Source organism: Tamandua tetradactyla, chromosome X, assembly GCF_023851605.1.
Source record: "Tamandua tetradactyla isolate mTamTet1 chromosome X, mTamTet1.pri, whole genome shotgun sequence".
NCBI classification, from domain to species: Eukaryota; Metazoa; Chordata; class Mammalia; order Pilosa; family Myrmecophagidae; genus Tamandua; species Tamandua tetradactyla.
In genome coordinates, this window is record NC_135353.1 from 91,387,267 (window position 1) to 91,408,929 (window position 21,663).

General features: G+C 37.0%; 1 pseudogene; it reads right to left on the minus strand.

The window, feature by feature from the left end:
• Positions 1 to 207: 207 nt before the first annotated feature.
• LOC143671930 (putative P2Y purinoceptor 10) overlaps positions 208 to 21,663 on the minus strand; it is a 69,942-nt pseudogene continuing 48,486 nt past the window's right edge.

Consider the following 21,663-nt stretch of genomic DNA (forward strand, 5'->3'; position numbering starts at 1 on the left):
CAGGTAAGGTCAAAGGAGGGTGAAAGTGACTGGTATTCCTTTGTGAATTTGGCCAGGTCTTCTGAAAAGCTACCTAATTTTTATTTAGATTGGGCTATGTTAGTCATAGAAAATGGCACATTTACCCAGATGCTCACAGCATCTCCATTTGCCATCTCCCAGAAAGGGAGAAGTTCTGTTGGGAGGAGGGTGTTAGCAGTTCCCACTCTAGGTAATTCTAATGAGGCTACCTTGCCCCCGTGGAGAGCTGGAGGATTGGTAAGGTGGGAGATGGTGATCTACTAAGCCAGTAGGAGGGTGCTTGGCAGCCTCATGGACCAGTGAGGGGGCAGCCTTGGGATCTGCAGGAGGGGATCTCATGCTAGCAGGTGGTGAGCTTAAGAGGGGAACATCTAGAATGTCCACCTGAGTATCATCAAAGGCATAGGTGTAACACAGGCATGGGCCCCTTACAAATTAAGATTTTGGTAAAGGACCATGAAGACCTGTATGTTCAGTTCACTTCCCTTGACTCCCGTAAAAGGGGTCTAGTTGCAGTATGGTGTCAAGCCTAAGGGTGCCATATTTTTTACCAAACTTCTCTATTGTCTAGCTGATACTCAGGATAAGCTGTGTTGCAGAATAAAGTTAGTTTATTTCTCTTTAGGCCATCTAGCTGGAAAGTGTCCCAGTATTTCAGGAAGCATCCAAGTGGAGAGTCAGTAGGAATAGAAAGAGAATTACCCATGCTTTGCTGTTCTGCTGGTTGTGTCTCTGCTTAGGAGAGAGAAAAAAAGATAGAAAAGGAGGGGTATTAATGAGAAGTGGGAGTCTTCACAGAAGTCTCCTGATTAAGCTTTTACAAAAAGCTTTGTGAGTGGGAGTCTTCACAGTAGGCTGCCAACTGAGCCCATATAAGAGGCTCAAGCCTTGGGCCTTGTCCTAGACCCAGCACTCTGGGTTGGTTTGACCAGCCAGGCCACGCAATCTCTGGGCCCCCCCAAACATCCACCAATGCCTGGGTTTCCCTGGGGCTTGTTAGTATATGAGCACAGGATAGGAAACCCCTTAATATAGGCAGGAGAAATCATCCCTGAATGTAGACTTTAAAGGCATTTGGGTTGTTCTCTAGACAGTATAGAATGTTATGGAAAAACTATGCCTTATGAGAGGTGGGAGTCTGATGTCATATAAATGTGAGCTCTAAATTAGGTCCCTGAACAGACCAAGAATCCTGATGGCAAAGTAGGAGGTGTCTAAGGAAACATCCAACTATTGAAAACATTATTTAAGCCCTGTGAATGCATAATCCAAGACCTGGGGTAAAAAATATTCTGTCTTGTAATTGCCACAGGCAACAAAGCCTCTCTCAGAGTAATGAGTGGGACAGGGGGGCCCCAGCGGGTGACTGGATTCCCTTTTACTTTGAATTGAAATTTTAAAACATGTCCATATCTCCCCCATCTTTCTGCACTGAGCCCTTCCTCCTTAAGCTGGTTTATTTACATTTGGCAAAAGTTTTAAAGAGGACCTGAAGACAGGGATAGGTGAGACAGATAGAATGGAACCTGCTCTGTAAGAGAAAAACATTAATTCCAACTGTTAGATCCCTTTAACATAAAGCTATGACCCAGGCAGTTTGAAAAATTTCCTTCACTTTTCCCAAGGCAGCACTTCCACAGCCCCAGAGAAATTGCAGGGACAGTTTCTTTCCAAAATCCAGGTTTATTTTCAGTAATTACAAAATCAAGGTTTAAGCAGCTGGATTCAGAGTGTACCAATTTATCATAGAGTGCAAAGGTGGTAAAGAGAGAGACTCAGGCATAGCACATAGGCCAGCAAACTCCTACATGATTCAGAGTGCTCCTCCAGTCAAAGTTCAAAGGATGGTGTCAACGCACAAGAAGATTATGGGAGCATAGCTGGGTTGACCAACAATCCGAGCCATGGTATACACTAGTCTGATCAGCTTCTCTGAGGGAATGGGGATACAGATTTGTATCTGAGGGTTAAAGAAGGAAATTTGGACTAAAAAAAGTACAAGATGATGACATAGAGAGTGTCAATATAATAATGGGAAATAATTGACTTGAGTGTTTAAAAGGATGGTGAGAGGTAACTGCACTCAGTTTTCCTTGAAGAATATTGAATCTCTTTGACTTGCTGATTCTCATATTTTTTGTCACTGTGATTTACGCCTTGAGGCAATTCAAAAGAAAACTGTGCATATTTAATTGTCTGACTAGGAAATGATCAACTATTGTACAAGTTGTTGAAGCAGGTGTTTATTATCTGTTTGGAAAGTGTCTCCTTCCCAAGCCCTTATTTCTTTCCTTCATGGAGTTCCAGTCACACAAAGGTACATATTTCTCATGCTCACCTCACTGTTCCAAGGTTAGACTATAACCTTCACAAAATTTACCCCAAAGCTGTGAAATTCCAAACATATTTTGCAATTTGGCTGTTCTCCACAGCTGTGGACTGTTGTCTCCCATTATGGGAAATCCTCTGTCACCCTATGGGAATTTGCACTCTGCCAGGTGACTAAATCCCTCTACTCAGAGGCACACCTGTGCTGCAACAGTAACTTTTAAAATGTAGTCTTAAAACTGTAAGCAAGCTGGAAATTGTAACAGTACCTTTTAGATGTTCCCTTTAAAGCAGCTTTTAAATGTAACTTTAAAGCTGGAAACAAGCTGTGAATGAGCGCTCTTAACCTCACAAAGGAGCATTATGTAAATGTAAAGACTGCGCACAGATTTGAATAAGCTTTCATCTATTGCCCCAGATTAATAAGCTTTTCATCTATCTCCCTAGACTTGGGGGCACCTTTTCCAGTTGTCACAGTGAATGTAAATCCTGAAAGAACTAGGAAATAGTAGACCTCGGTTACCTGTTAACTTTTGCATATGCATAACCACTTTTCATAAAACAACTTATTGCAGAGACTGTTATTATTCCATTGAGTGAACTTGGTATCCCTGTCAAAAAAGCAGTCAGCCATAGCTATGAGGGTCTATTTGTGAAATCTCACTTTGATTCCTTTGGTGTGTATGTCAGCCCCTTTGCCAGTATGATGCTACTTTGATCAGTACAGCTTTGTAATAGGTTTTCAAATCAGGAAGTGTTAGTCTTCTAACTTTAATCATCATATTCAGGATAGTTTTGGTTATATAGGACCCTTTATCCTTCCATATTCTTTTAATGATTGGCTTTTTCACTTCTGCAAATAAGGATGTTTTAGTTTTGATTGGGATTGTATTGAATCCGTGAATTGCTTTGGACAGATTTGATATCTTAATGCTATTTTATCTACCAATCCATGAACCTGGAATGTCCTTCCATTTATTTAGGTCTTCCATAATTTTTCTCAGAAATATTTTGGCTTTGGTAAACAAGTTCTTTGAGGTCCTTGGTTTAATTTATTGCTAGATTTTGATTCTTTTCATAGCTATTATGAAAGAAATGTTTTTCTTAATTTACTGTTCTAATTGTTCATTAATAATATATAGATAACTACAAATTTTTGTGTGTTGAACTTATATCATGCCACATTGCTGAATTTGTTTAATAGTTCTAGTAGCTTTGTCATGGATTGTTCAGTATTTTCTAAAAATATAAGTGCATGTCATCTGTAAATAGAGAAAGTTTTACCTCTTCCTTTCCAACCTTGGTAACTTTTCTTTCTTTTTCTTACCTAATTGCTCTGGGTGTAACTTCCAATAAAATGTTGAATCACAGTGTTATATTGAACTTTGCAGTCTTATTTCCTGATTTTAGAGGGAAAGCTTCAATCCTTCACCAAGTTAATGATGTGATTTCTGGGTTTTTCCAGTCTGCTCTTTATCGTATTGAAGAATTATGGTTTGAAACTGTTATATATCCCAGAAAATTCATTTTCTTTTAATCCAGTCTTGTGGTGGCAGGCCTATTCTTGGGTGAGACCCGATGATTAGGTCATTTCCATGCAAATGTGTCCCCACCCATTCAGAGTGTGTCTTAATTCACTTACCAGAGTCAAGAGGGTGATATTTTGGAGAAAGCACAGATGTATGGAGACAGAAAATGCCCGGGAGCTGCTAAACTAATAGATGAAATCCAGAGTTTGCCCCAGAGAAGCTAAGAGGACCCACAGATGCTTGAAGGAGGAATATGCCCCCCCAAAATCCAGGAGGACACAGAAGAGTTGAGAGAGCCATTTTTTAAACAAACACAGGTGCAAAAAGGACAAGCAGATGTTGTCATGTGCCTTCCCATGTGACAGAAAGACCCTGGACATGATCAGCTTTTCTTCAGTGAAGGTATCATCTTGTTGACACTTTAATTTGGACCTTTTCATCACCTTAGAACTTTAAATTTTTAATGCAATAAATACCATTTGTAAAAGCCAATCCATTTTTGTTACATTGAATTCTTAGAGCATTAGCAAACCAAAACAAATTTTGGTACCAGAGGAGAGGGGTGCTGTGATTTGCAAATACAAAAAAAAAAAAAACTGCTGGAACAGCTTTGGAAATAGATAAGGAGATGATCCTGGAAGAATTGTGAACAGTTTGATAGAGAAATCTTAGACTGCTTTGAAGAAGCTTTTGGTTGAAATATGGACTCTAAAGATACTTCAGATGAGGTCTTAGACAGAAATGATGAATGTTTCATTGCAAACCAGAAGAAAAGTGATCTTTGCTTACAGTGACAGAGAATTTGACAAAATTGAGTTCTGATTTTGGATGGAAGGCAGAGTTTGAAAGTGATGAGCTAGGATACTTCGCAGAAGAGTTTTCCAAGCTAAATATGGAAAATGAAGCCTTAATTCTCCTTGAATCTTATAATAAAATGCAACAGGAAATGGATACACTGAGAATTGAGCTTTCAGGTGCAAAAAAAAAAAAAAAAACAGAAATTGATGAACTGGAAACTTCTGGGATTCCAGAAAGTGAATCCCCAGAGAATAGTGCCCCATGTGAGCATGTAACCAAACATGGAACCAGCCAGCCATTTCAGCATAAACCAAGATTAGAGATGGACTTATTCAGAAATAATCTGTGGATAGCACTATTGTCTGATGGTTGGGATACCTGTATATTGCATTTAAACCTGACAAGATCTTGTTGTGGGATCTGTATAAGTGGAACCACTGCCAGTCTGGACTAAAATGGGCAGAAAGGGAACAAATTGAAGGAAAAAGAATTTCAGAGGCAGAAACATGAAAGCTAAGGTCTGGAATCAGGTAATTCCAGGCCATGAGAGTGGGACTACCCTTGCATTTGGAGAAGGTGAGTTTGTCCCAGAGGCAGAGGACAGATGGAAAAGTGTTGCCACCTCAGTCCTCACAGAGGGTGGAGCACATTTCTCAGGGATTGAAGAAAGCCTGGCCATCACCTTAGTGTTCTGAAGGGGATGTGCATGTGCTCTGGAGATGGTTGAAAGTCCAAGTTCCACTGAGATGCTTGAGAAGGGTGAGGCCAAGAACAAAGTGGTCTCCCCAATGCTCCTCAATGTTGCAACTCTCATTCCATTGTTTGAAGAGAACAGGGCCACTGTGTAAGCTATTAGAAAGGGTGGGGCTGTGGCTCTCTCAAGCCCCAAGGATAAACATTAGGCTATAAATGACTTTCAGACCTTAAAATCTAACGACGTATGTCCTGCAGGTTTTCAGAACTGTTTTGGTCCAATGACCCCTGTTTTCTTTTCTCCCTATGGAAATGGGAATGTTTATCCTATGACTGTTCCTCCTTTGTAGATTGACAGCAGATAACTTATGTTGTATTTAATAGGTCCACAGCCAGAGGATAATTTTGCCTTAGGACAGGCCAGGCCAGTAGCTGATTTTGATGAAATTTAGTATTATTTGGATGTGGTGTCATTTCTGTATTGTTACTGAAATGGTATAAGACTTTTGTGATATTGTGACAGAATGAATGTTTTCTTCATGTAAAGAACATATCTTTTGCAGATCCAGAGGGTGGAATGTTCAGGTCCGAAACTGTTATGTATCTCAGAAAAGCCATGTTCTTTTTTTTAGCTTCAATAACACTTTATTTTTCTTTATTAATGCAGAATTTAAAGAATGAACAATACTTCAGTGTTGACAGAATTTCTTCTCTTGGGTTTTTTGGCCCATGCAACCTTCAATGTTTATACTTATATACCTAATGGCCTTGATGGGGAATTGCCTGATCATCACTGTAACCTCTGTGGACACACACGCCTCCACACACCTATGTACTTCTTGTCTGATCTTTGCCTCATTTCTGCAGTTGTACCAAAAACTGTTGTTAACTCATTAACTAACAACTCCATTTCACTATTTGAGTGTGTTACTTACGTATTTATGGTGGTTTTTTCAGCAGCTGCAGAGTTGTTCCTCCTCACAGTAATGTCCATTGACCACTATGCTGCAATTTGCCATCCCCTGCACTATGGAATCATCATGAACAGGGGTACATGTGTAAGGATGACAGTCATGTCTTGGTCCAGCAGTGGATTGTGTCCCTTCTACATACAGTAGGTACCTTTTCTTTATCCTTTTGTGGACTCAACAGTTTTTCTGTGATATTCCCCAGTTGCTAACTGTTTCTTGTTCAGAGCATATAACTACAGAAATTTTGCTCATTTTCATTAATGCAGTACTTGATTTATGCTGTTTTATCTTCATCCTAGTCTCATACATCTATATCTTCTCCACTATCAGAAAGATCCTCTCTGTGCAAGGACAGGCAAAAGCCTATTCCACTTGCCTCCCACACCTGGCAGGTGTTGCACTTTTCTTCTCTACTGCTTTCATTTCTTACCTGAAACCCATTTTGGGGTCTACATCATTCACTGATCTCATCCTATCTGCTTTCTATATTTGATTGCCTCCTTCCCTTAATCCCATCATATACAGCCTGACAAATAAGGCCATGATGACAGGTTTGGAGAAGTTGATCATTAGAAAGCTATTGAAAAAGGAGAATATTATTGTATTTCTTCAAGAGCAGAGGCATTCAGCTCCTAATATTTGTTTAAGAGTCAATGTAAGCTGTTCTCATCAACTCTGATTATCTCCAGCATTTTTTGGAAATATGGTGCTTTTCCTTGGCCAAAGTGGCAGTAGTATACTAAATAGTTATTAATGAATTCATGTTTGGGTCTGAAATATAACAGTTTCTGAGCTGCAGTACATAATTTGGTTGTTTGAATTATGTAACTCAATGTCAGACATTCTTAACTTTAATCTGTTCCCTTGCATTTTAATTTATTTATATTCTATTTACAAGTATTCTTTTAAAATATGTTCAGGCATGGCAAATGGAATTAGAGCAAATCTTAATCCATATTACTGGAGGCTTTATAAAGAGAATGGCACAGAAAGAAGCTAGAATTTAGCAGAAATCAGAGGAGAATAGAAATTGCAGTTTGATAATGGGAAAAAGTAGTTAAAAAGCCATGTTCTTTTAATCCAATCTTCTACAGGCAGACCTATTGTTGGGTGGGATCCTGTGATTAGGTTGTTTCTATGGAGATATAACAGCACCTATTCACAGTGGGTCTTTACCCATTTACGAGAATCCTTTAAGAGGGAGATACTTTGGAGACACTCTGGACACTTGAAGACAGAAAATGCCTCAGGAGATGCTAAGCTAAAAAGTGAAATGCAGAGTTTGTCCCAGAAAAGCTAAGAGAAAACTGACAGACACTTGGAGAAAGAAAATACCTCAACAGAATCCAGGAGAACCCACAGAATCTGAGAAATCCATTTTTGAAATGAACTCAGGAGAACAGGACCAGCAGACATTGTCTTATGCCTCCCCATTTGATATAGAAACCCCAGATGTGATCAGTCTTTTTTGAGTGAAGGCATCCTTTCATTGATGCCTAATTTGGACATTTTCATGGCCTTAGAACTCTAAATTTGTAATGTGATAAATACCCTTTGTAAAAGTCAATCTATTTCTGGTAGATTGCATTCTGGCAGCATTAGCAAACTGAATTACCTTAGCAAATTACATTATATTCCTAGTTTTGTAAACATTTTTATCAACAAGTGGTGCTGGTTTTATCAAATTCCCTTTCTGCTTCAATTGAGATGATCATGTGTTTTTTTTCTTCTGTTATGTTAATGTGGTGTATCACATTGATTCTCCTATTTTAAAACATCTTTGCACACCTGGGGTAAATCCCACTTGATCATAGATTGTAATTATTTTATTGTGCGGTTGGTTATGCTATGATAATTCTGTTGTGGATTTTTGCATCTACATTCATTGAGTGATTCTAGTCTGCAATTTTCTTTACTTGTGGTATATTAATGCATCTTCAGTATTATGGTTATGCTTGTGTGATGGTTTGATGCTGTATCTACCCCAGAAAAACATCTTCTTAAATTTAATCCAATCCTTTATGTGAACCCATTGTATTTAGGACCTTTTGATGAGGTTACTCCCAGTTAAATGTGTCCCATCTCAACCAGGATTGATCTTAATCCTGTTACTAGATACCTTTATAAAATAATAAAATTCAAAAGGATTAAGAAAAAGCCAGAGAAGACAGTCAAAAATTGAAATCAATGGAACCCAGAAGAGAAGGGAAAGATCAGGCAATGCCACCATGTGCCTTGGCATGTGACACAAGAGACAACATCACTGACAGCCAGCTCCAGATGTTTTGGGGAGAAAGTATGACCTTAACGATTCCTTGATTTTTTACTTTATTTTAACCTGAAAATTGGGAACTAATAAATGGCCATTGTTTAAGCCAACCCTTTCACTGCATTTGCTTGAGAAGCCTAAGAAACTAAAACTCTGGTCTCATGTAATGAATTAGGAAGTAATCCCTCTTTTGCAAATTTTTGAAATTTTGAGTAATATTGGTGTTAATTCTTCTTGTAATGTTTGGTAAAATGCACCAGTGAAGCCATCTGGTCCTAGACTTTTCTTTATTGGGATGTTTTTGATTATTGGTTTAATCTCTTTGATTGTTATTGGTTAGTTGAAGCATAGTATTTCTTCTTGATTCAGTGTGTATTGCTTATGTGCTTTAGGATTTGTCCAGTTTATCTAGATTATCTAACATTCTAGTGTACAATTTTTCATAATGTCCTTTTTTTCTTTTCTTTTTCTTTCTTTCTTTGTGTGTGTGTGTGTGTGTGTGTGTGTGGGCAGGCACCGGGAATCGAACTCACATAAGGTCCTTTTATAATTCTTTTTATTTTTGTGAGGTCAGAAATAATGCCTCTCTTTCATTTTATTGATTCATTACACTTTTTAAATTCTTTATTTCATTTATCTGCTGTAATATTTGTCATTTCCTTTCTTCTGCTCAACTTAGTTTTTCATTTGTTTTTCTTTCCCTTATATAAATTGGAGTTTTCCAATTTATATTGACAGAAATCAGAGGAATATGTGTGGCAATGGATTTTAAGGGTGTGGGATAATGGTGGGAGGAATATAAGGCTGGATCAGGCTGAATTTATTGATATGGGCCCACTAAGCAGAGATTCTGCATTCAGTGTTATAGCTCGAGGGGTTAAGAAAGGTATGAACAGTTTGTTTGGATGGTTGGCTGAAACATGGATCAAAAGGTGGCCGACATTACCTGAGGTTGAAATGTCAGAATTGCCCTGGTATAATGTAGATGAGGGGATCCAGAGGCTTAGAGAGATTGGAATGTTTGAGTGGATTTATCATGCAAAGCCTGCTCTTACACCCGATGAATGTCTAGAGGATGCACCTTTTACCAGAACAGTGAGAAATAAATTTGTGAGATTAGCCCCATCATCCCTGAAGAGCTCTGTGTTTGCACTTCTCTGTAGGTTAGATATTACTGTAGGAGCTGCTGTCACTGAGCTGGAATCCTTAAACACAATGGGGATGATGGGATCCCGAGTTGGCAGAAGCCGGGTGGCAGCACTTAATCGTCAAAGACAGGGTAGACGTGGCTATTATGATATACAGTAAACTCAAAGCAGGTGTCACAATTATATGACTCGCAGAGATTTGTGGCATTGGCTAGTAAATCATGGGGTACCTAGAAATACAATAGAAGGGCAGTCTACTAAATTCTTGTTCGAGCTGTATAAACAAAAGCATTCTAGGTCAAGTGAACAAAAGTCTAACCTGAATTACAAAAACACAGAGTCATGGCCCCTTAATCGGTTTCCAGACTTGAAAGTTTACAGACTCAGAACCCCTTGAATGAAGGGGAGGCCAGGTCCCTTTGGGGGAGAACCCTGTTACACTGCCACAAATTTATACTGTTAATCTTCGTGTCTGGGCTCGTGAGCCTCTCTTGTGGAGTTCGTCCAGACCCTCTATCAGAATCGTCGGCTTCATAGCCTGCCCTGAGGATCTTGGACTCTATGTTCCCACGGTCACATCAGACACTTTTATAAATTTTATGTTTGCGAGTGTTCCCTGTTGATTCTGTTTCTCTAGAGAACCCTAACTGATACAATTGCTCTCCTGTCTAGATGTCCTAACCATTATTGAAAATGGTTTGTTGATGTCTCCCACTATTAATATAGATCCATCTATTTCTCCCTTTAAATTGTCAATATTTGTTTCATATATTTTGGAGCTCTGCTCTTAGGTGCATATATACTTATAAATGTTACATCTTTTTGATAAATTGGCACTTTATCTGCACATAGTGTCCTTATTTTCCCCTTATGACTGTCTTAATGCCTATTTATTTGATAATAGTATAGGTACCTTAAGAAAATTGCTTTTTGACAAAAGGCCCACATCTACTGAATGGGAAATGGATAGTTTCTTCAGCAAACGGTGCTGGGATAAGTGGATATCCACATACAAATGAATAAAATTGGACTCGCACTTAACACCATATAGAAAATTTAAATCAAGTAGGATCAAAGACCTAAATATAAGAGCCTAAAATTTTAAAGTTTTGGAAGTAATATAAAAAAAAAAACTTTCATCACTTTAGATTTGACATTAGATTCTTAGATATGACACCAAGAGCACAAGCATCAAAGGAAAAACAGAATTTTTCTTCATGAAAGTTAAAATTTTTGAACATTAAAGGGTATTATCAGGAAAATGGAAATACAACCTACATAATGGGGAAAATGAGTTGCAAATCACATGCCTCATAAGGGTTTAATATCCAGAATATATAAAGAACTCCTACAACTCAACAAGAATAAGAAAACAATCCAGTTTATAAAATGGCAATGAACTTGAATGGACATTTCTCCAAACAAGATGGACAAATAGCTCAGTAAACGTGTGAAAATATGCTCAACATCATCATTCACTAGGAAATGGAAATAAAAAACGTTATAGCACTTCACACACACTAGAAAAGCTATTATTTAAATACACTGAAAATAACCAATGTTGACAATAATGTGGTAAAATTGGAATCCTGGTGCATTGCTGGTTGGTATGTACAATAGTACAACAACAAAGGTTTGCTGCTTCCTAAAAAGTTAAACATAGAATTACCATACAACTTGGGCAAACCACTCCTCAGAGATTGAAAAGCAGTGACTCAGATATTTGTACATCGATGTTCACACCTGCATTATTTACAATAACCAAAATGTGGAACTGACCCTCAGGTTCATCAACCGAATAATGAATAAATGAATAGTGGTGTATACATATGATGGAATATTATTCAGCCATAAAAATGGAATGATGGTACAGGCTGCAAAATGGACAAACCTTGAAAACATTATGCTGAGTGAAACAAGGTAAACACAAAAAGAGAATCATTGTATAATTTACCTTATTTGAAATATCTAGGATAAGCAAATTAATCAAAACATAAAGCAGATTAGAGGTTTCTAGGGGCTGGAGAAGAGGCACTATGTAGTTATTAACGTTTACAGAATTTCTTTTTTGGGTGGTGAAAAAGTTTTAGTAATGGATTTTTTGGATGGTAGCACAACATTGTAAATGCAGTAACACCACTGAATCGTCCACTTAAATATGGTTAAAATGGGAAAATATGTTATATATATATATATATATATATATATATATATATATATATTGCCACAATAAAACAAAATGTAATATAAAAATAGCATAATAATATTTACTCTGAAGTATTATTCTAAGCATTGAAAAAAATTTTATGTTCATGTAATTCACTTATTAGCTGTTTAACCTTGGGCAATTAATTTAACCACTCTGTGCCTTAGTTTCATCTGGAAAATGTGGGTGTTAATAATAGCTAACTCAAGGTTGTGAGAATTTAATGAGTTAATATATAAAAAATCAATTTCCCACAATTAGTAAATGCTCAATAAATATTAGATATTGCATTAAAACCAAAAAAGTAGAACCAATTTTGTGGAATTATGAATGTTAGGCTTGAGTCTATTCTCTTCTCCCTTTTTCTTCATCTATTCGCTTCTGCTGTATGAAAATTGCAGCTGAAAAAATGTCCACCAGGATTTTAGGACATACTCCATAAGCTTTCAAGAGTCAGGTTTGATACGAAGAAACAGCCAGCCATGCACCAACCATAGATGCAATCTTTGTGTAGAGAGTTATTTGGGACTTAAGAGCCCTCATTAAAGCGCTTTACAGTTTGCAGAGAACTTTCACTCCCCATGCGGGAGTTACTAACATGCATAATTTAGAGGTGAAATACCGAAGGCGTTGAGAAGTTGGGCAACTTGTCCATGTTTGGGATTTATTCCTCCACATTTTCCTTATGCAAATATGTACATTTACTATGAAAATTAGAAAACACTTATTTAATAGTTTTAAAACCTTTTGGTTTTATTTAACACATAAGGGCTATCCTTCAATATCATTTACTGAGTCCAAGGTTCCTGATAATATTTCACTACAGTGTCACCTGGATGACAATGCAGATTCTTAAAGCAGAGTGTTGCCCTCTAACGATACTTCTTCAAGTATGTTTAATAGAAAGCTAGAATGTTATGAATGTTCCACGACTTTATTTTAAAAGGATGCTAGTTGTTCTGTTTGACATCCCACGTCTATCAATTCTCCTGACATTTCTGCCTTGCTCTATTTGCCCCTGAAAACTGACCTCTGAGGACTTCATTGCCTGGCCAATGAGAGGTACCTACAAGAGAAAGGAGGTTTAGGGGAAGAGAATTGAAGGCTTTGCTTATGAAATGATATCTGAACTGTCTTGAAGAATCATCAGGAGTTGCCAGTCAGAGAAGGGTAAGAAAACACTATTAACTGCCCTTATCCATTTAACCTTAATGATATAGCTTGTCCTTAGTCTCTGGGTACTTCAACATCCCTTGTTGGTTGTTATCCTTTCCATGGATTGGTTAGTAGCTGCTTCATTAGACTATCTTTATTTGAACTATCTGAGACAAATTCTGTTTGCTTCTAAGACCCTGGGTTTGTAAGACAAATTTTAGCAGATTTTTTTTTTTACTACAGAACTGCACAAAGGCTTTATTATGCTAATTGCATTGTGAATCTCCCAAAGGAGGGAGCAAAATTTCCCAAAAACATTTATTTGCAAAGCCCTTCTAGAAAACAAAAGCAGTGTTTCTTCATTTATTTTGGGGGACTAGCTCTCAAACCAGTGTTCATAGAAACTTACTTTTGGAAATGCTGTTTAATGATAATAACAAATTCACAGTTTATCAAGTGTTTTTTGTAAGACATATGCTAAGTACCTTATCTAATAAAAATCCTGAAATTCATATTTCATTACTATACTGTTATTAGTAATAGTCACATTTTTAGATAAGGAAATCAAGTCTAAGAATTTAAAGGCTGTACAGTTTATGAATGATGAAGGCAGGAATCAGTCTTAAGCCTTCTTGATTCTAAAGTCTCTGTTCTCAAATCTTTAGGGCCTTGACTGAGTTAAGGTGAGGCTACTGCAGCTATGACTTATTTGTCTGAAGATGAGTACCCAACATATATGAGGCCTTTAAAATGAAGATATTGGGGCAATTCAATGTGTTCCAACTGCCTAATTCAACAGATGGCTTCACATTGCTTGATTAGTAATTTCCAGTGAATGATGATGCTCAAGTGAGGTTTTTGTAAACCCAAAGAATTAATGTAACTCTCTTGGTTCCAAAGTTACTACCAAGAATGTGGCATTCCATTCAGGTTGTTTTCTATAAAATCTCATTAAATTTAAGTCCACTTTTCTTTATTACCTATTGGGGCCTTGAGGATAGGGAACACATCTTATTCTTCAGTTTGTATTTTCAGTGCCCAGAATGGTACCTGGCACATTGTATACACTCAATGAATATTATCCATTAGGATTGCTGTTATACATTGCTGTCTCTGCAAAAGTCAATGAATGGTGTAGATTTCCATGGGCTCATCTTATATTTAGCATCATTTCCTCCATATCCATTTTCTTACCATGCACACATCCCATGTCCCACTCCACTTCTGATACACATACACACGTACAAGTGTATAATGTACAGAGGTAGAGTGGGGTGTAATGTGTATGCTTGATATGTGTATATATGTAGTGTCCGTGTGTGCTTATGTGTCGTCACTTACCCAGAATGGCCAAATGCTTAGGTGGTAGAAAGTTGTCTCTAGGGAGGTAAATAAGCAATGAACATATATTTCTCAGATGATGTGCATCCATATGTTTTGCTGCAGAAAAAGCACATAAAATGAGTTTGGCTACATTCAAAAAAATAGTTAATTTAAGTTAAACAACCTGGACCTCTGTTGCTTATATAATTCTGAGTTTAATCTGATATTCACAGACATTTTAAAAATCTATCTTTCTTATTCTCTTGAGCTTAAGTCTTCTTTTCTGTGGATGATAAAGTCTTTTTTGAGTTTCTCACACTTCATATCACCTTCTTGATTTCTGGCACATCTGGTTACCATGGGCTGTCATTTAGTTCCTTTTTCTCTGCATTGACTTATGCCTTTTAAAAGTAAGTTTAATTTTAACTACCACTAGTGGAAAATCAATATCATTTACCACAAATAGAAGGTAACTGTAAAATAAATGTGGTGTAAAAAAAACATTGGAGTTAAAAATTCTCTCCAGACACTGGTGCCTGCCCAGGGCTCTGAGCATAAAGAACCTGCTTTTTTTTTTGCTAAAAGGAGAAATTAGCAAGTGTTAAAGATGTGCTATTGACTAAAACCAGACAGGATATTTTGATAAAACCTGAATTATGGAAAATAATTGAGAAATAGATGCTTTTCTAACTCTATGACTCAATTTATTTAATAGTGAGGTTGTGTCACACATGATTATTCACTATTTTAAGGAAAACTTGACAATGATTTATTCTGTAACTTGTGTGTAGCTTCATTGTAGCATTCCCATGTTTTATGGCACAGTGATAACTGAGAAGGCCTATAGAGAATTCCTTTTTTTCCCTGGGACCAATGCCCACTGCAAGTAATAGTGGGTTAGTTTTCTCTTCCACTGCCACGAAGAAATTCTGAATGGAGTTATACAAACTCTTTCCTTCCTAAGGTTGCAGTATTACACTCAATATTTGTCTATTATAAAGCACTTAAGTTCTAAGGCAGTAAATACTACTATAAACAGCTAACGCAATGCAGTAGAATTAAGCGTTATTGACAGCACCAATTTGAAATGAGACATGTTAAATCAATATCTGACTGGTTTGTTACTCCTTTGGGAATTTTACCTGCAAAAAAATCATTTATAAATATCTCTGTATATACGTAACCAACAATCCTCACAAAATTTGTTTCAGCGCTTTTCATCTTTAATGCTTTAAAAGATGTAGGGATCCAAATGCTGTAGAATCAATGCATCCCTGAAAATGCTCTTCTTGATGCATTGCACTAATAGAAATGGCAATAACTTTCATTTATCAATTACCTACTCTATTCCTAGATACTGTTCATAAATCAACTCATATACCTCAAAAACAACCTTATATGAAAGACTGAAAAATAATTGAATAGATAGATATTCTAACTGTGATTCAATGTTATAAAAAGTATACGGTGGTTGATATTATTATCAGCCCAATTTTACTGATGGGAATAGTGAGGCTCCATGTTCATGTTCTTCCCGCTGTAAAATTTTGGAATCAGATACATCCAGGTCCAATTTTCAGTTTCACTACTTCATGCTGAAATTTTCTGGGTAATTAACTTCTTTGAATCTAATGTCCTCCTTTTTAAAATACGCCCTCACAAAGGTTATTGTAGATTTGAATGAAATTGTGTACTTGTACAGTAGTAGGTGGTCAATAAATGTTGATGGCTTTCCTTTTGCCTTTTCTAATCTCAGGTGACTTTTCAATGCAGTTAAACAGCTCAAATTTCATCCCCATGGTTTTGAGTAGACCCTTGGACAGAGCTAGACTATCTGGAGGCAAATAGCACATAAAATTAGAGCCCTGCAACTGAGTACTTATTATTCTCTCTTTAATTGTTTCTGGCTGTGAGTCATGCCTACCCAGGTAGCATATAAGCTTTTAGAGAGCAGGAATCTTGCTTTGTGCTGCTTTGAATTCTACCTGGATCTTAATGCACAGTTGAGAGTACACATAATAGTTAGGGACAGAGGTCTGTAAAATGGGCTGCTACCAACTTTATTGGCTGTGTGATTTTAAGCAAAATACTTAACATCTCTAAGTCCATTTTCTTATTTTTAAAAGGGGCTGGTAATATAGAAATTGAATAACATAATATTTATAAAGCATCAAGTACAGTAATAAATATATAGTAAGTGTTCAAAAATGGATCTATTATTAATATTAGTATAAAGGTCAGGATTCAATAAAGACATGATTGACTAATTTAATCCAAACCCTCTAAGACATCAATAATAGCCTTATGGATGCTTTGAGGCAGAGATTCTTAATTTGTCTATATTTTAACACTATTATCAATGTGATGGTTAATATTCATTGTCCTTGCAACACTGTTAGGATGACAGCCTGTTCCTGAGTAGTGAAAATTGCAGAAATGTTTTCTTTTGCTTTACTCTAAGTCTCGTGGCTTCAGTATGGCTTGCATTCTGCATTCCTCACAATTAAGTGGGTAAATACATAGAAAGAACCTGAATCAAATATCTTACTTGTTTTAAGTGACAGACTCACTTGCTTGGTAGAGCAGTGAACTTTGCTTGTTATTCATAAACCACAGGCAAAAACAGGATGTAGCATCACTTCCTTGGGTTTAAAACAAAAATCCCCTACAAGAATAACTAGCACAATTGAAGTGAATATATGTGATCAGACACTTAAAACTCATTAGTATTTAGTGTTAATGAAAAAAGTATAAGTTTGGGCATTTACTGGATATTAATTTTACCAGAGAAGCACGGCAATGATAAAATCCGGATAGTTAAAGATTATGCTGCTGGGCTAAACTGTCCCCATTTTTGACACCATGAGTAAATTGGATAGGGTGGGCAAAGCAAGTCCTTGCCACACATCAAAGTTTAAATCATGCAGGTTGGCGTGCAAACCATTGGGAAAAATACACACCCTGCACTCTGGGGCCTGCCACTCAAAAAATTCATCATTTTAAAACAATTCTTGAGAACACATTGTCTTCTTCAGTCATTTAGTTAATCAACAAGTTATAAATGGATTTATTAAAGGCTGTGAGGATTCCTAGTCTGTGCTGTCCAGAAGCTTACCTATTGTCTAATTGGGAAGGAGAGTTTTTTTAGTTGCCAGAGCTCCTATGACAAATATCACAGAATAGGTTTTCTTAAACAGCAGGAATTTATTGGCTCAAGGTTTTAGAGGTGAGAAGTCTCTAATGCATCACCAAGGTCATGCTTTCAGTTGGAGGCTGCATCATCCTGGTGACAGATTGCTGCAGTCCTTGATGTTCCTTGATTTGCATCTCTGCCTCTGCCACCTGGCTATGTTCTTGGTCTCCTCCCGTGTCTTGTATTGACTTATTGCTTCTATGTCTTCTGACTTAGCTGTGTCTGAATTTTCTCTCTTTATAAAATCTCCAGTAATACAAATTAAGACACACCTTGATTCAATTTGGCCATGCATTAACTTATAATAACATTATTGAAAGGTCTTATTTACACATGGGTTCACAGTCACAGTAACATGGATTAAGATTAAGAATATATTTTTTGCTGGGGTGCATTATTCAATCTAACACAGGAGTAAACTTTGAAAAATATAGTGAAAACTACCAATAAAGATAGATAATTTCCAGGCCTAAGAGATTGGACCAAGTGAAATATGTTGTGTTGGACATAGGTAAATTTGATAGGGTCTTTGAAAGATGAAGGACGATTATGATTTGGAGGGTAGAAGGGACACATATTTCCCCATTTTGCAGACTATTTGGTCCCTCCAATAGGACTGGTTAACCATTGTGATGGCCATGTCCTAGCTGTTTTATTCTACCCTTGTCTTTTCCCTTTACCATTACCCACTCCAGAAATCTGGAGAAATCATTTTAATAGATAAATGAAAAATGATGTCTGCCAGGTCGCAAAAGTCTATGAACTAAACTCAATTTATGTTGAAATGTCACCCCCAAACACACACAAAATTGAACAAAGGAAGTTTAGCCACTTTCCCCAAACCAAAAGCTTGACTTCATATGTTTTAATCCTTTATGTGGAACCCCTTGAAAATGTTCTCTAAAAGCACTCATCACTACCTGCATTTATATCACTTTTTTCCTCTATCATAGCCACTAAACAATCTTTAATCTTGACAGGCAGATTAACGCACAAACAATGACCTCTTTGATTTTAAATTAGTAATAGAGTGAGCACACAAAGACCTGACTGCAATTTGAGAAGCTACAATGCTTCAAATTCTGTTTCTCAGGTGTTCAAGCGTGTTATTAGAGAACTCTGAGTAATCAAATTACCGAGATCTCTAAAGGAGGATATGAGAGGCCTGAATGTTAAATCTTCTAAGTGCCTTAAATATCAATTTTAAAATATCTGAAATTTTGAGTGAAGTATCTCCAAAGAAAATTTTATTCCTGAGTAATGAAGAATCACATAAATTCCATGATGATAAACTTTATGTATTCCTGAAAATTAAGCTTCAGAAATCCAAGAAAAATTGCCTTAATGGTTACAGTTACCCTGATAGAAAATCCATTTCCCTTAATAAGCCACAATAGAAATGGAGAGAAATTTTTAGAAAATAAAGTCAGGGTCTTTTCACTGTTCTCCATACTCACCTCCCCCCTGGGAAAAAAAACAGAAATAAACATTTACTTCAAGCCTACTTTCTTTTGGGTACACAAAGACTCTCATTTGGGGCAAATTATCTGCTTAGGCTGGTTTCAGAAACGAATACTGGGACTTTGGTATGGCTAGTAAAATATGGTTTCCTTTTTCTTTAATATACAAACTTTTATCTATTCTCCTCTCTCCTCATTAAGCTACTAGTGCCCTTCTGTTCTAACCTCAGCTTTGTAATTTACCCTGAGTTGGTAATGACCAAAAGTACCTTACCCACCAAAACAGATTCTTATTTCAACTTATTCCACAAATCTTTATTTAACATTTATTTTAGGTAAGGATTATCAGTTCATTAGAATCTACATCAAGGCTTTAAACAAAGGCATAAACATTACTGTGCATGTGTGTGCACGCACACACACACACACACACACATACACACACAAAGGCTTACTTGGAAGATTTTCAAGTACTTAAGGAAGGCAGAAGAGGTACTGGTATGAGGCCTTTGGTGGCCCTTGCTCCACAACTTGGTAGTTCTGAAAGAGCTCTACACTGAAAAGTTTGGAAATCCAAAATCTGTGTTTCTGAGAGCCAAAACTTTCCTCCTATCAGTAACTGTGTGAATTTGCCGAGATCCTTACAGAGAGGTTAGCTGTCTTCTGCAGCTGAAATGATTCCTTTATTAAGTGTCCCAATTAGTGATTATTTGCTATGGCCAGAGTTAGCTGTGACTTCCAACATACACAATAGGGTTTAAGACAGTCCCTTTAAAATATTTTTAAAACAACAGCAATGATTTATTTTATAACCATTGGCAAACATGCAAAACATTTACTATACGTAGAGCACAATATTGCATACTTTTCAAATTGTGTTTACACCATTAACTCAGGTGAGCATCCACAACCTCTCTGTAAGGTGAATGAAGCAGGTCTTATTATCACTATTCAACAAATGAGAAAAAAACATCTAGAGAATCTCATACTCACAATTTCAACTTCATAAAATTGAATAGCATACCAGAAGTCATTACCCATACCCTAATAGCTTAGCACTTTATAAGCTATTTTAAATGGGTCATACATTAGAACTAATTATATATATCTTCTTTAGTTTCTGTCGTTGCTCATGTAGACAAGCCCCCAAACCACAGGCTTTGATTCAAAGGAATGCTTGAAAGAAGAAGGTGCCAATCTGGAGATACTGTGGAGTTTTCATCTACAGAGAGTATAAATCCTGAAACAGAAAGGAAGAGTCTGCAAGAGTTAACAAGAGTATGAGGGGGCGGGGAGAAGATCACAGCTGTAGATGTAATCCAGGGTTATGCATCAAACTTGGAATTTCACAGCTCTGGTGCGAAATTTGCAGGGACTGTGGCCTAACCTGGATGATGGGAGATCATGGGGACTGTTTGCCTCTGGTTCTATGTGTTGCTGGAAAACTCGCCCCCAGGTGGAAAGCCATTCCAAAACAAACAAACCCAGAGGATGCAACAGGGGAAAAACCTGAAAGATTTGATAAATTTCAAAGACTGTGGAGTTGGAAGTGATGTCAGAGATAATCCAATATAACACCTTTTTATAGAGGAACCGGAAAAAGAGCCGAGCCCAGGACTCATTGTCTGTAGTTCTTTCCATTTTGCCCTGCCTCAAAGACAGCTAGAGCTTTTAACAAGGGAACAACAGTCTGAACAGAGGCACATGTCAAAGGGAAGCTCCTTTAGCCAGGTCTATTGTCTGATTGTAGCTTCACAGACTATGTGCAAAACAAGTTTTCATATTTTGGATTTCCCTGGAGAGCCTGGAAAATGAATGGCATTGCATATGGGGCACTCCCAAATCTGGGTCTGTGGTTTGATGCCGCTAAAATACACAGACAAACCAACCAGGCTGAGGAAGAAAAGTCTGTTTATGCTGGTGAGAGGTTAGAGAAGATTTCTTTCCCTAGTCTGCCTCCCCAAAGTGATTATTCAATTAATTTTTATACACATTAGAGACAAAGAGAATCATCTCAGTGATAAATGAGATTTCATCAAAATGAAATATTTTGTGCTTCAAAGGACGTTATCATGAAAGTAAAAGGAAAAACTTCCATAATGGGAGAATATATATAGAAACCATATATCTGATAATGGTTAAATATGCAGAATATATATTTTTTAAATCCTACAACTCAACAGCAAAAGTACAAACCAATATTAAAAAAAAATAGGTAAAATCCTTGAATAAACATTTCTCCAAGAAGCTATACAAATGACCAATAAGCACAAGAAAAGATGCTAAACGTCATTAGTCATTAGGGCAATGCAAATCAAAGCCACAATGAAATACTGTTCCACATCCCTTAGAATAACTACTATTAAGAATTTGGGAAATGACAAGTATTGGCTAGGATGTGGAGAAAGAAAGAGGAACACTCATTCTTTGCTGGTGAGAATGTAAAATGGTGCAGCCTCTGTGGAAAATAGTTTGGTTGTTCCTCAGAACGTTAAATACAGAATTACCACATAACCAAGTAATCCCACTTCTAGGTATATACCCAGTGGAAATGAAGGAAGGACTCAAA